A 13,978-nucleotide genomic window follows, 5' to 3' on the forward strand; every position below is an offset into this window, starting at 1 on the left:
CCCAGTGGGATCAAGCTACAGTTTGCTCACTTGCTTGATAATGCATCTCCCACTGGCTTGCTTCCCTTCCTTGCCCACTTGCTTGCTGGTGCTTGTTGGGATCACCTCCCAATCTAACTACTTGCACTAGAAGTGCTCTTTCAAGGTCAGCTTCTAGCAGAAAGCAAACCAAGATGATGAGAAATGCCAGGATCAGAGAAGTTAAGCAAATTGTCCTGGGTTGCCAATTAATAAGTAGACAGCCGGGATTCAAATCTGGGGCCTATGGCTTCCAAGCCTGATTTTTCTCACTCCCACACTGAGCTGAGAGTGTCTGACAGCCTCGGGCATGGAAGGCAGGGCCCACCTTCAGGCTGGGGGCAGCGGGGAGGACTCGGTTGCCCTTGGCCTCCTTCCAGCATCAGCAGCTGCATAAACAGCTGGGAGACAGACTGATAACTCAGTTTTGAAATCTTCACAATTAGCTGGAGGCTCAGGAAAGCTGTCAAAGGAAAGGTCAGCTCCCCCCGGAGGCCATTCCTCCTCTTTTGGGGCCACAGTACACTCAGCGTGGCTTCTCCTACCCTGGCCTCCCCCCAGCGTCCCTGCAGAAGGGGACAGAGCGGATGCTGGTCCCCTGGGGCTCCGCTCAGAAAATATCCTCATCACGGAAGGGTAACAGAGGACACATGCCGTGTTGCTTCCCAGGGAAGAGCAAGTCCCACCTGGCAAAGTCCCTTCGAGGGCGGAGGAAACCAGCACAGACGCTTCTCCATAGGCATGGCCTCCTTGTACAGCTGGTCTGGACAGATGCAGCCCTCACGACTCAAGACAAGCATGCCCGGGGGGGGCAGGCCGAGGAAGCAGATGACACGTGAAGGCCACCCCCAGATCTCAGGACAGCAGGGCACTCTCAATCCAGCAGATGTGGAGACAGGGAGTGCTTATTTGTCTCTGCCCTGCTCCTCCTATGGGCCCAGACCCTCCTCTCTCTCAGAGACGCAGCCCCACCAGGTAAATGAGCCAGCCACGGGACCACCACCTCCCACCCCCTCAGGAGCTCTGAACCCTTTGCAGAGAGACAGGACCTTGTTAGGGCACCAGGTCTGGTTCAGGATATGTGAGGCCAGGGTGGTCTCTCCAGGGCAGTATGCGGGTTTGGGAAAAGGATACAAAGGATAGAGACAAAGACCATCAAGAGATACAAAGAGGAGCCTCTGCCTCCCTGGAAAAAGCACAGGACCTAGAGTTCTCTCTTTCTCTTTAGTTGCTAAATCGTGTCTGACTCTTGCGACCCCATGGACTGCAGCCTTCCAGGCTCCTCCATCTATGGGATTTTCCAGGCAAGAACACTGGAGTGGGTTGCCATTTCCTTCCCCAGCGGAGCTTCCCGACCAAGGAATCGAACCCGGGTCTCCTGCATTGCAGGAGATTCTTTACGGACTGAGGCTATGAGGCAAGCCCCAGGACCTAGAGTTAGGTGGGCCTGGATTCAGATCAGAGCCCTGCCTCTCACTAGGGTCCCTCAGGAAAAAGAAGGTAATGGTGATGGTCTTTGTCTCTAAGTCATGTCCACCTCTTTGTCATCCCAAGGACTGTAGCCTGCCAGCCTCCTCTGCTCATGGAGTTTTCCAGGCAAGAGTACTGGAGTGGGTTGCCATTTCCTTTTCCAGGGGATCTTCCCTACCCAGGGATCAAACCCACGTCTCCTGTGTCAGCAGGCAGATTCTTTACCATCTGAGTCACCAGGGAAACCCCATGGTGACGAGCATACATTTTAGGGATGTTGTAAGGATTAGATGATGCCTTCTTTTTGCAACTACCAAGATTGTGTCGGCCAAAGAGATTGTACACATTTTTCTGTAACATCTTAAGGAAAACTTGAACAAACTTTTTGGCCAGCCTAATACATACCAGCACTAAATAAATGGTAAAGCTATTATTGTTATTAATGATGCCTGGAGAAAATAAAGAACAGCAAGGATAGTGTGATCCCATTTGTGTAAAATAGTGGTGTATGTGTAGAACATTTATCACAAACGTTAATAGTACTTACCTCTAGGTAATGGGAGTTGGGGACAATTTTTAATTTTTTGTCTGTATGCAGTTTAAAACTTCTTTTTTTTTCTTTTTTTTTTACAATGTACGTGTACATAAGAAAAATCACCCAATGGGTTCCAGCAAAGGCTAGATTCTTGATATGCTTCAGTGTGGACATCTTGGATGACAAGCTTGGGGGGAGTTGAATGACTCTTCAGGGCAGAAGAGGAATTTGGGTTCCCGGAGCCACGCGAGAGGCAGGATGAGAATGGGAAGAGGTGTTTGTGTGGGCAGGGAAGAGGCAGCCGGTTGGCAGAGGCCTGTGTGGTCAGCATCATCTCCTTAAATTTTCCATGAAGTTTACTACTCACTCAAATGCTTGGTATGAGTGATTTTTGTTTCAGGAATGGAAACTGGGGCTAGACTTCATGGAAGAGTTAATGTGGGACAGGACAGAGGCAGCATCTGGGGACACATAGCCCATGATGAACAATCAGTTCTACTCCAATAGCAATCAGCAGAAATCTTGAGAAGCTTCTCGAGTTCCATGGGGCAGGAAATTGCTCAAGCTTGAGTCAGACTGCCCTGGTTATCAACCACTGCATAACAAGCCATCCCAAAGTTAGTGGCATAAAGCAACAATGTGCTTATGTGCTTAGTCACTCAGTGCTGTCCAACCCTTTGTGACCCAGTGGACTGTAGCCCCCCAGGCTCCTCTGTCCGTGGGATTTTCCAGGCAAGAATACTGGAGTGTGTTGCCATTCCCTTCTCTAGGGGATCTCCCCGATCGAGGGATTGAACCCTGGTCTTGGGCACTGCAGGCGCATTCTTTATCTGAGCCACTGGGGAAGCCCTAAAGCAACAACAATCATTTATTATTCTCTCTCTTGCCATTTGGGGGATTGCCTGGGCTCAGCCGCATGGCCCTTGCTTGGGATCCTTCCTGAGGTTACACTCAGATGGATGTGGCTGGGGTCATGGCGAAGATTTCCCCTTTCATGTGTCTGTGTTGAAGGCTCTGGAGGCTTGAGCCGCTGAGGCTCCCCGAGAATATCTATCTCTGTAGGGTCTCTCCACATGGTACCTGCATCCGGTCTTCTTCAGGGGTACTGGCTTTCTGACAGTCTTGGCGCCAAAACCGTCTCAAGAGAGCCAGGTGGAAGCTGTATCGCCTTTCTAAGCCAGCTTTGGAAGTCACATCAAGTCCCTTCCAATGCGTTCTATAAGTCAAAACAGTCAAAAGGCCCACCCAAGATCAAGAGAGATGACACAGGCTTCATCTCTTGATGGAGGATCTGGAGCAAGCATGTGAGATTGAAAATATTGTTGTGGCCAGTTTGGGGGGAAATACAATCTGCCACGAGACACTTCACAGATGTCGAGGGGCAAGGGCGGTCCCCAAATGATAGCTGAGTTACAGTCAAGACAAAACAGGACTTTTTTTTTTTTTTTTTTCGTTTTCAAAAGGCAAAATATTAACAGAAGTAGAGTTCAAGTCAAATCTAATGATGAGTAGGGACTTTTCATGTAGCAGATTTACTGGAATTGGCTGTGAAAATCATAATGAAAATAAATGAGCCAGAAAGAAAAAGGTTATTCTCTTGCTCAAAACTCTTTCTGGATGGAGTTGACAGTGCTGGAAATGGTGCAAGAAATGCTTGGAAGCAAGCTGGGGGGTCAGAAGGGTTAGACCTTGCCTGCTGGCAGGGCAAGCGTGGAGGGGCCTGGGACTGATGAGATGAAGCTGAGGATGAACTGGGGTGGGGATGGGGATGGGGGAGCAGAGGGGTGAGGGGTACCAGCCTCAGCACAGAAGGGAACACCTGGAACACATGGCCTAGGGGCCAGGGGGTGGTGGGCAGGGGTAGTGGGCAGAATCTCGCTCCAGCAAGTGAGCCAAGGGCTAAGGGTCCCAGCCCCTTTTCATCACTGGAGTCCCTGAACCTCAACTTCAGTGGCCATCTCCTGCAAGCCAGGATGCTTCATTGACGGGAAATCCCTTCGTCTCTCGTGCTCTGCTCCTCGTGGGTTGCATTCATTCTGAGTCCCTGGAATCTCTCATTCTGGACTGGGAGAGGGCCTCAGGGTCATTTGGGTTGGAAAGCAGCTCTCTGACATCTGTATATCTGTTGGGTGGGCAACGGCTTTTGTGTTAAGAAGGATCCCGAGGTTGCATTTAGGCTCAGCAGAAAGAAGGCCCTGATCAATTGGCAGGAGAAAGTAGAGTGGGGATGCAAGTTCATACAACATTTCTTGAAATGTTTTAGCTTTGGACAGATGCCTGTCAAAGCAGTTGGTCATCTACCTTTCCCTCCCAGATTTTCAGGCTAACATTCCACGGCCTCCTGTACCCAGCTGTGCCTTCAGAAAGCCACACCCACATCTCCTGCATCTTTATGCTCTACTGATCTCATTGATGACATTTCAGTTCTGATTTTTCTTTTCTTTTTAAATATTTATTCCTTATTTATTTGACTGTGCTGGATCTTAGTTGCAGCATACAGGTTGCAGCACATGGGATCTTTTAGCTGTGGCAGGCGAGATCTAGTTCCCTGACCAGGGATCGAACCCAGGGTCCCCTGCATTAGGAGCATGGAGTTTTAGCCTGTGGACCACCAGGGAAGTCCCTTGATTTTCCTTTATTTTTTTTTAAATATTTATTTATTTATGTATTTGGCTGCCCTGGGTCTTAGTTGCAGCACGCAGGATCATCAGTTGCCGCATGTGGGATCTAGTTCCCTGACCAGGGATTGAACCTGGGCCCCCTGTATTGGGAGCAAAGAGTCTTAGCCACTGAACCGCCAGGGAAGGCCCTTGATTTTTCTTTAAATAAGTTGCCCCCAAAAATAAATAAATAAATAAGTTGCCCCCTTGATCTTCTTTCTTAGACTGATCCTGTAAGTCTTGAAAAGTCCTTAGAGATCATCTAATTCTACCACTCCCTTTTATCAAGGGAGGAAACTGAGGCCTAGAGAAGGGAAAGAGGATTTGCCTGCCAATCTCGCCACCAGCGTTCCAACCCTAACAGAGGGGCCTGGCTTGGGACATGGTGTAAGCCTCCGACCCCACTGCCAGCATCCCCCCTCCTGTCCCAGTTCTCACAGCGGCCAGGCCATGCCGACAGTCAGGCCAAAGAGTGTCAACCAGGAACGTGTCTTCTTTCTTGAAATACATTGTGGATCAGCAGGCAGGCCCCTCAAGACCCCAGCGAAGCAGCTTGTGCAGAGCCCAGCACACAGTAACCCAGAAACATATGTGGTGAGCAATAACAGTCATAAATTTTATGAGATTATGTGTTCCTAATGTGAGATTTCAGGCTGATCTGTTTGTTGAGCTATGCCAAGCTTCAGTATGATTCAATCAAGTTGTGCTTAATCTTCGCTTATTTATACTGGGTGGGAGTGAGTCACGGCGTATGTCTCTAGGCCAGTCTGCTGAACTAATTTACCCCAAGGATTTTGATGGACTAGTGATTTGTTCTCGCTGAATGTCCAGAGTTTATTTACTCATAGCATTAGATGGGGTCTGGATTATATACAGTGAGTATCTGTAGCTGGGCTGAGGACCGAGACCTCTCAGGAGAATCCCTGGGGACAGAGCGCACCTTGGAGCTGGTCGGGATTTCTTGTCCATCCCAGCCAAATCGTGCCAACCGTCTTCTCACCTGTACGTTAACTCACTGATTTAAATCTGTCATCTCTTTATCGCAGAGAGCATTCTGGACAAGTCCTCATGTCTCTGACCCTGAGCCATGTGGCTCTGAAATGAAGGGGGAATATTGCCATCTCAGCCAAAGATGGAAAAACCTGGAAATGTTGCCCAAGGCTGGGAGTGACTCCAGCCGCCAAGCAGATCCATCTCCCAGGGTCCAATTTTTTGCACCCTCTGGGGAGATGGGAACAGACGGATGGAATTTGGGGCCTGTGTCCTCAGCGTCTCTTTCTCAGTGCTCCGAGGGAGATGTCACGTCCCTTTGTACAGAGAGCAATGGGGACCGGTCTGTACCCTGATGGTGATGGTTTGGGGAGAAATGTACTGGCTTGAGGCTCTGGTGAAACGAGTTTCCCTTGATGTCTGCTTTCATTAGGGTGCCAGCTGTCTGGGTTTCCTGGGTCCTCGCTGTTGGTGGCAGGGTGGGGGGGGGTGCCCCAGGATGTGAGACTTTCAGTGCTGAAGCCAGGAAAGCTCTGGGCAAACTGGGACAACTTGGTCACCTTAAATTTTGGGTCCCTTGATTTTGGCAAGTGTGACCTTAAGAGGCAGCCAGCACTTTGGTCACGGGATGGGAGGGAAGGTCCTTCCTAAGCAGCTCCTGCGAGGCCTCGGGCGCTGGAGGGCAGGTTCCCCATCCGCCCCCACTGTTGTGAGAGGGGACCTGGGCTCAGGAGTCCCTCCCGCGTCCCTAGCGCCCGTCACCTGCTCTGTCTGTGAAGGGCTGGCAGCTGGTTTTCCTGCTGGCTGTGGGGCATTGACAAGGTCTCAGCCCGCCCTCAGGGGTGGAGAAGGTCTCGTCTGTGTGGGGAGACAGACAAGCAGCAGCAGCTGTCCCTGGGAAGACGGCGGGACCCTGTGAGGGGGCAGCTTCTGCAGCTGGGTGTCAGCATTCCTGAAACCCTGATGGTCTGAAGCAGTTTCAAGCTGGTGGCAGATTTTGGATTTGTCTCTTGCAGGGGAAATTGTGTGTGTGTGTGTGTGTGTGTGTGTGTGTGTTTTAGGGGTAAACATTCAGAATATGATGTTAAACCCTTTTGTTATAAGGGTGATACCCAGATTCTGTTGCATCCTGACGAAGCATGTACACTCTGGAGCCAGACAGTTGGGGTTAAGTTCCCAGTAGTATGCTGTTTAGTTTGACCTAGGGTAAGTAATAGAGTCTCTCTGGGCCTCAGTTTCCTAATCTGTAAAATGGGCACATTGATAGGGTGGCTGAGAACTAAATTAATTACTACACATGAAGAGCTTAGAATAGGGTCTGCCACGTGGTAATTACTCAAAAAATGTTTTCTGTGGAACTGGACTGAGATGCAGAATCAAACACGTTCAATGGCTGTGTATGGTGGCCTACAATGCGTCTTGTTGGTCACCAGGAATGCATGCCAGTAGCAAGCTCTGCTCTGGGAACTATGTTCTCACTTCTGCCAGCTGTTCTCACAGCATCTCACTACCTCCTTCATCCTCTCCTGGGGTCACAGCCTCCCAGACATGGTGGAGACCTAAGCTGAAGCTCTGGAGTCGGACAAAGTGTTTCTGAAGGCTCAAGCCACAGTAGGTCTATGCAGAAAAGATTGCTCACCACTGGTGGGCAGATGTGAAAATTCCAGAATTTCGATGGCAAAGGCCCTTCCACAGGGATTAGTCTCCTCTTTGCTGTGTTGCAAGGCAGGCTCACCTCCTCCCAGAGAGGGGCTTTGATCACACCCCTCACCCCGAGTCTGGTCTCCACAGCCTGCTCTAGGTTCCAACAGGAGAAAACCCGCATGCTTTCACCCAGTCACACCAATCAGCCTTCACAAATACACAGCCTCTGTCAATGCTTCTTCGGACCCTATGTTGAATTTCAGCTCCTGCATTATTTTGCATATAGCACTAATTTTACTTCAAACATCTTGCCAAATTAACCCTGAGCAAATAAATTTAATAGTGGATGTTTTTGAAAGCATAACTCTGGCTTGAATTCTACAATCTATGTCTTTATTAATACAGCAACATTTTCTAAAAAAGGATTGCTCAGAGTCTCTAATTGAGTTTTTAGTGCCGTAATGGCATAAGCTCAACTTTTCCATCATGCGCTTGACAAAGTTTCAAATTTATGTTTGGTAAATGTGTTTTTAATACACAAGGTTTCAGTGAAGATGAAAAGCACTTGTATAGATCCTGGATGGTATAAAAAAAATCAGTGGTGTCAGAAGAGATTTTTATTGCACCATTTACCACTAAGATTAAAATATCCAGTCAAGGAACAGAAAATGCCCTAGAATCATTTCTTAGAATCATCTGTTTCAATCTGTCGTGTTTTCCACGCATATTTGCCATATTGTGATATCCATGGCCCCTCAGATTCCTTTATTCTTGATTGTTTTTGTACGTGGTCTACTGACACTGTTTATAATCCCTCTTTAGTTGTGTCATCTCCTGGGAAACAAAGTCCCCAAGCATGTTTATATGTAGAAATATTTGCATTTTAGGAATCTACAAATCTAACAAAATTGTTATTTATTCTATATTCATCAATGGTGTGTCTCAAATACAACAACATCAGGTTTGTAGCCAATTTAGTTAGTAGTGTTTAGCTCTTCTTACCTTCTTCAGATTGATTTCATTCATTGCATCTGCCATGCTTTTAATTATTTAGTTTTGTATCTCATCCCTAAGTAGGTACAGTATTATTTGGTGTTGATATTTATATTATGCATAAAAGTTCTACCATAATATTATCAAATTTTCCTCTGACTTCTGCCAAATGGATAAAATTCCCATTATCATGTTCATGCTCATAAAGTTTCTTGGATGCTCCTCTGAACACTAGATCTTGCTTGCCAAAAATTAAACCATGTATAATCTGCATTCAACAATAGCACAACAGTTTTTTCCCCATTTTTGTAATTTATTTGCAGTATCAATAGGTTTTTTGCCCCTTAAATCAGATTTTTTAAATTTCAGGTCCTTAAATATTAATAGGCAGGCTGGGTCTGGGAATGCTTTGGGAACAAGCAAGGTCAAAACTTCGGTGGTCTGCACAACCGAAGTTGATTTCCCACGCTGATGCAACAAGCACTGCAGGTCTGGTTGACTTCCAAGTCAGCTGCCTTCCATGTTGTGACTCAGTGATCCAGGCAGACAGAGATATCACTCTCCCGCAACTTTACCATCAGTGTGCAGATGAGATTGGCAGAGTGACTTAGACTAACAAGCAAATGCTTCACCTCAGAAGTGATCGGATCACTGCTGTTACACCCTGCATTGTCCAGTCACATGGGTCCTGATGAGAGAGGAGCAGAGATGTGTAATCCTCATGCTTGCCGGGAAGGAAAAGAGATCCAAGGATGAGCAAGCATCAGAATTCTCTGCCACAATAACTTAATATTTATTGTTGTGCACTTTGTTTTTCGATGTTTGCAAAGCATATGTGATAGATGCTGTCAGCCTTGCACCCATTTCCCATTTTTCATTCTTAACTATCCCCAAGGAATTGGCAATATAGACAAAATACAGAATTCTTTGAGTTTTAAAAAAATCTTTGGAAGAATTTATGTGTAATAAGTTTATGAAACTTAAATTCTTATTTGAGGTAAAAAAAATTCAAAGAATTACTCCTCCCTCATATGTATATAATATTCAAATTATGTGATCAATCTGGCTCCAAGCATATTTACTCTGTAGGACCGCCGTGCATGTGTGTTAAGTCACTTCGGTCGTGTCTGACTCTTTGCAACCCTAAGGCCTGCACTCTGCCACGCTCCTCTATCCATGGGATTCTCCATGTAAAAATATTGGAGTGGGTTGCCATGCCTTCCTCTAGGGGTGCTTCCTGACCCAGGGGTCAAACCCATGTCTCTTATGTCTCCTTCATTGGCAGGCGAATTCTTTACTTCCAGTGCCACCTAAATATTTCTGGGAGTCCTTGGAGATAACTTTAAGACTGTTTCTCCAGTTGATCCTCCTGTTGGTCCCATTCTATTCCTGCTTGGGCTACTCCTGTCTGAGTGCTGAGGTAGCAGCAACGTCCCCAAAGACCCGACCTTGTGTGGCCACTAACAACCTGGTTCTGCTAACAACTATTCCCATCCTTTCCCATCTCTGTGGAATGACTGGGGCCACTAAAACCTCGTGCTCCGGCTGTCCCAAGAAATGATGGAGAAACAGCTCTTTTACTGCTTGACTTCTGCATGGGTTAGCAGTGCTAGGTAGTAAACTACCCCAAAATTCAATGGCCTAAAACAGGAACCATTTCTTCTTGCTCAGGATTCTGTCTATACATTGACAAGTTAGGCTAGAATTAAATGGGCAACTCCTTTGGTCTTGGCTGGGCTTCTTCTCAAGTATATGGCCAGCTGTGGGTCAACTTTCTAGGTCAGATGGGAAGGTGGAGAAACCATTATCACACTTCCTTAAGTGACATCAAACATCCAGCATTTATAGCGGGTCCCTGGATCCCAAAGTATGGATAAACCAGTTATGGATCTGGTCAGTCTGAGAAAAGGCTTGGCGGGAAGTCCTTGTCTTGGAGTTCTGGAGGCAAGGGGTCCCAGAGGATACCTGGAGATCAGTAGTGTGGCTTCCAAACTGCTTGTAGCCTTGGTACTACATTCAACAGAAGACCGAAACAGAAAACAGTTCATCTCTGGTTGAGCAGGATGTACCCAGAGATTCCTCAAGCCAGCTTGTCTTGGCTGGATGCCAGTTTCTCTCCTATAGAGGAGGCGTGTGCTACCTTTTCTTCCTCACTCACATCGAGTTTTTTTTAGTATGAAATATGGAAACGTGTGAAAGCAAATGAAACATTCCACGAATACAATATTTTTTTTCATTTATTTGTTCACGGATGGCTCGACTACTTCCAAACAGAATTCGAGGCAGCTCACGATATTAGTATGGTTAAAAATAAACCCCCAAACTACTGTCACAGAACTGCAAGAAAAGCCAAGTAATAAAAGGCATGGGAGTGAGAGACATTATATCCTCAAACTAGACTAACGAAAGTTCCTTCTACTGAGCATAAATTCAGCTCTTGAGGGGTAAGAGGACAGACAGACAGGTAGAGATGGCTGATATTTACTTAGTATCTCCTGTGTGCCAGACACTGCAGCTCAAGTGTCTGGGCCAAATCGTCTTTTCTGAGCTTTACAGAAGCCAGGGTAAAGCAGAGGAAATGAGTCTAATTTTTAAAATCTTCATAAGTTCATCTCTACCTTTTGCTGAGCTTGAGTTCTGAGATGAATCTAAATAAGTGCGCTGCGTTCACATTCCAGGTAAGATAAAATAAGCACACTGCACCGTCTCTCCCAGTGAAGTGCAGATACGAAGTCAGGGGAGAATTCCTGGGCCACTACTTGAGAATGCTGAAGAGCAAATAGTAGCAGGCAAATTGGGGAAGAAGGGGAGAATCTGATGCACCATTAGAATCAGACTGGCAGGGAGGAACCGCTTCTCCACCCTAGTCCTCCCACAGCTTGGCCTTGAAGGCACGTGCAGCTGTGGGAGGCCCACAGCAGACACGGTAAGCAAAGCCCAGGTCACCAGAGGCTGAACTGATTATAAATGATTTCAAGGAAAGGGTGAAACTTGAGCTGAGAGTAGAAAGAAGGGTGAAACATCCATAAGCAGTCAAAAGCAAGGGGAATACTTGGGGTAAGGGGAAATTACAAGAATAAAGGCAGAGATTCATGTATGTTTCTAGGTTGGTTTTGAGAGGTGGCTGATGTGGTTTATCACATGCCCTTACATTCATCATCTCATGTTTTTGCAAGAGTCCAGTAAGGTGGTATATTTTCATGTCATATTATCACAAATGGTTCCGAATCATTGAATGACTTCCTCAAGGAGGCACAGCCTAGAAAGTAGCACATCTAGGACTAAAATCTTTTGGTTCCAGTTGTTGTTGTTGTTCAGTTGCTCAGATGTGTCCGACTCTTTGCGACCCCATGGGCTGCAGCACTCCAGGCTTCCCTGTCCTTCACCATCTCCTGGAGCTTGCTCAAACTCGTGTCCATTGAGTCGGTGATGCCATCCAACCACCTCATCCTCTGTCGTCCCCTTCTCCTCCTGCCTCCAATCTTTCCCAGCATAAGGGTCTTTTCTAATGAGTCAGCTCCTTACATCAGGTGGCCAAAGTATTGGAGCTTCAGTTTGAGCTTCAACATCAGTCCTTCCAATTAGCATTCAGGATTGATTTCCTTTAAGATTGACTGGTTTGATCTCCTTGCAGTCGAAGGGACTCTCAAGATTCTTCTCCAACACCACAGTTCAAAAGCATCAATTCTTCGGCACTCAGCCTTCTTTGTGGTCCGACTCTCACATCCATACATGACTACTGGAAAAACCATAGCTTTGACTAGATGGACCTTTGTTGGCAAAGTAATGACTCTACTTTTTAGAATGCTATCTATATTTGTCATATCTTATCATTGGTTCAAGCGGAAGGCACCAAATGCCAGGTCAGAGAGTAAATTTTTATCATATTTGCAAAAGGCATCAGCTAATAGTCAACAACAATTTCTTAATATCATATAGTCTGATTTTTTTTCAATTGTCTTTTTCAAAAATTTGTGGAAGTGTTAGTTATTCAGTCATGTCCAACTCTTTGGGACCCGATGGACTGTAGCATGCCAGGTTCCTCTGTCCATGAAAGAATGCCAGGGTGGGTTACCATTTACTACTCAGGAGATCTTCCTGACTGAGGGATCAAATCCAGGTCTCCTGCATTGCAGGCAGACTCTTTACCATCTGAGCTACCAAGGAAGCCCCTCTAAAGTAAAAAAAAAAAAAAAATATATATATATATATATATATATATATATATATATATATATATATATATTTAGATGTGTTTAAGTCAAGATTTAAACAGAACTCACAAGTTGCATTTAATCAGATAGGTCTTCCAGGTCTCTTAAAATTTATAGGTTCCTTTCCCTCTTTTTTCCTTGTAGTTTATTTATGACATTCTGGATATTGCAGACTTTATCCCAGTGGGCTTGTTATTCCTAGGCAGGTCATTGTCTCTAGGTCTTTTTAGCAAACCAAGAAAGGAAATACATATTTTTTTTCTTTTAAGGAGAAAATATATCCTGAACTATGCTGATACTTCCAATTTGAATTTAAAACTTTATGATTTTTACTTCTTTAATTTTATATTTATACCTCTCTTCTCTTTTTCTGAAAATCGAATTCTAAAATGAACTGTTTATTTGCTTTATCTTATTATAGGTGTGTCTCAAAATAACAGTATAAATATTTTTAATAATATAACCACTAAAAGCAGTTTAATGTTTCTATTCAGGATTTTTTTTTAAATCCTTAGGCTATATATCATTTGAATTGTATAATCAAATTACTGTTTTGAAGTCACTTGAAATAATTTTTCCCTAGGTAATGAAGCCACCAAGTTGATACACAGGCGTAATCATTTTATTTACTTTTCATGTTTAAGGACTGAATTTTCTACCTGATTTTGTTTCATAATTATGTAAAGTATTTTCATTGTTCCAAGGTAAAAAATTTATAAAACAAGGTACATTCAAAGAAGTCTTGCTTTCATCCCTGTCTCCATTTTATTTCTTCCTCATCTGTAAGTAACCATTATTAGTTTTTATTATTTTGCATTTAAAAATATGTAAGTGGCATGTGTATGTAATCAATCTCTTTTTCAGATAAAAGGCAACATACTATATGTATATAGCATTCTGCACCTTTTTTTTTTTTTTTGCCCCGTTTAATAATATGTTCTGGAGATCACTCCATAATAGAATGTAGAAATATTTTTTGCTGCATGGTAATCTATTGTGTATTTTAATAAAAGCATACACCAATAACTTAATTAACCAGGTTCCTATTGATAGGCATTTGGATTGCTTCCAATTCTTTGCTAATATAAATAGTGCTGCAATTAATAGTCTTGTGCACACATCCCTTCATAATTTTGTCAGTGTTTCTCCAGATTTTTATAAGTGGTATAGGTTGTTCAAAGGACAAATGCATCTATAATTTTGCGAGGTATTACCAAGTTCCCTTCCATGGGGGTTGTACCATTTTGCATTTCCAATTGCAATGTATTGAGTGCTTACTTCTTCACAGCCTCCCTAGAGTATGTTGTCAAACTTTGGATTTTCGCTTGAAAAATGGTATCTCAGTTTAATGTTATTTGCATATTTCTTATTACACTCCATTTAAGGTTTTTAATCTCCTAACACAGCTCCTGGCTCACTGTAGCTGTTCAATAATTACTCTTCGAATCCATAAA

The sequence above is a fragment of the Cervus canadensis genome, chromosome 12 (assembly GCF_019320065.1).
Source record: "Cervus canadensis isolate Bull #8, Minnesota chromosome 12, ASM1932006v1, whole genome shotgun sequence".
Lineage (NCBI taxonomy): Eukaryota > Metazoa > Chordata > Mammalia > Artiodactyla > Cervidae > Cervus > Cervus canadensis.